A 2,324-nucleotide genomic window follows, 5' to 3' on the forward strand; every position below is an offset into this window, starting at 1 on the left:
CACTAGGACTGTACATTAGGGTTTGGTTATATCTTTATTGATATAATTTTAAAATTGTGTTCTATTATAAAGAAATGGTTGTTGCACATACCACAAGTATTTTTCTAATTGTCTGAATCTTGAATACCCAAAGTGTGAAATTTTTTATGGATTTTCGTTTGTGGTGCCATTCAATAGATAGCACAGGAGTTGTGGTTACATACATCGATAATTGGTATATGTGCTACATCTATTATATTAAGATGTTGCATGGTTTAATGTTGGTAATTGTCTTAGTTTAGGTATGTTGCATGTTTTCAGAGTTTATTGTTTAATATTCTTGGGGCTTTACTGTTTGTGGGGTAGCGCACAACCTGGTCCATCTATATTATATTTGGGTATTATACAGTAAATAAAATACTGGAAGAGTATTGGACAAGCTATAGAACTTGAAGTTGATCACTGCATGTGTTTGATGTAAGTGCTATATTCATCTACCCAGTTTAAACATTTCTATGACTTGGCTTTTGTACAATTGTTTACAGGGAAATTCAGGATTTTTATTTATTTCTTTTTAACTAGAGAAGTGTGTGTATGTGTGTTTAGACTTCTTCCTCTAGTTATGGATTACAGATCTCCACAGACTTGGATTCTTAACCTCCTGAATATGTGAACATAATTTTCCTTCTCTGTTAGTGGGTACTTCTTCCTCTAGTGATGGATTACAGATCTCCACAGTTTTTTTAAGTTTTGTATAGACATTTTGAAATAACCAAAAATCGTATATTACTTTATTAATACTACAGAATTACACAATAATTTATCAAGTTTAGTAACTCAGCTGTATTTGGGTCTAAAAGTGAAATTTCAAGCTCACTAAAGTCTTACCTTACTGCTTGAAATCTAGCATCAAAAGAACAAGTTTGCTGCTCGATTACTTCAAATAGGCTGAGAAAGCCACCAGAGGGACATTCTGAGCTTTTGATTGGTTATTCACATGTCATAGACAGAAGTAGGTGTACATGAGCAAGTCTTTCCAAAAAATGGACCGAGGTGGGCAGGGCCACTGTTTTTGATTCAGTAAATGTAGCAATATCTCAGCAAATAGAAAAGATAGGAGGTTCTTATTTTATATTCTAGCTTGTCAATATCGGTCATTTGAGTTCCTAATTCATAAGAAACTATAGATTTTGTATTTGGACATCACAAACAACTAATTTGAACCAATGCTGCATTCAACATACCCAAGTGACAGACAAAAATATATATTTAGGAATTTTTTTATATTTACTTTTAAGTTAAGAAATTAACTAATGTTTAATACTGAAATTTGAATTATAATCTACAATTTGATACCAAACTTATTCACATACATTCATAAAATAGTAGTTCAACAAAATTTTGAATGAGAGTCAACAAACGCAATGACATGGCTTTTGACTCGTGTCGGCAGGCTTATGGCACCCAACAAAACTACATTTAGCATATTTGACAGAAATCACGTCACTTACCATATAATTCTCAGCCACAACAGAATCATTCCGCACTGCTGGTGGAGGTGTTAATCTACCCCAGTCTGAGGCTCTTAAATCCACAACGGATGTCAGCAGATTCTTGATGTTACTGAAAAAGAACCATTACTTAGAACAGCTGACTACTGCTTGTAAGAAAATACTACAATACACTCTGCAGTTTTTAAAACTATCAATAACTTTTGCATAGTAAGAATTTTATGACAGTTTTATTGTTATCACACAAGTTCCTCTTTGTAATTTAACCCTTTCTGGAATGGAGAGATGTCACTGGTTTTGTCTTCACACTACTTCACCAACTTGCATGAAACTTAGCAAAAATTATCTTTAAATGAGGATGATTTTAAATACTATTTTTGTTTTTAGGTTGTGAAATTAACAACAAAATTTGTGAGACTGTGTTTGGAAAGAATGTTAAAATTACTTTTTCATTGTAGTATCCCCCCCCCCTTTTTTATTGTTGTTGATCAGAAAGTTCCATTTCATATATCCACTCAGTTTCAACTTGATTAACATTCATTAACATATTTCTTTTGTTGATTGAAGTAGTCACCACTTCCTGCTAAAAAAATCATAAAAACAAGGCAAGAACTGATTTATTGGTTACCTATGACCTGATCTTTATAAATGGTGTCATCGTTATCTTTTTCAGGCTATGTATCATGATGTCTACTGATTATACTCGTAGTTAAGATCAGTTTATATCCGTTTCTTTTCAATAAATAATAGCTTATATTATATGCATACAGTTATTGGAAACAATAAAACTTTAAAAATAATATTCAATACATAAGGTTTAGAGTCATCAGAATA

At 32.0% G+C, this 2,324-nt stretch overlaps 1 long non-coding RNA gene across 1 annotated transcript in view; it reads right to left on the bottom strand.

Annotated features, from left to right (window-relative positions):
* Positions 1 to 1,655, bottom strand: part of LOC106466506 — a 6,180-nt gene extending 4,525 nt beyond the window's left edge. The window contains exon 1 of the long non-coding RNA XR_001291271.2: positions 1,491 to 1,655. This is a non-coding gene — a long non-coding RNA (uncharacterized LOC106466506). The remainder of the gene's footprint in view (positions 1 to 1,490) is intronic.
* Positions 1,656 to 2,324: the final 669 nt, after the last annotated feature.

The sequence above is a fragment of the Limulus polyphemus genome, unplaced genomic scaffold, assembly GCF_000517525.1.
Source record: "Limulus polyphemus unplaced genomic scaffold, Limulus_polyphemus-2.1.2 Scaffold2281, whole genome shotgun sequence".
In the NCBI taxonomy this organism is placed as follows: Eukaryota; Metazoa; Arthropoda; class Merostomata; order Xiphosura; family Limulidae; genus Limulus; species Limulus polyphemus.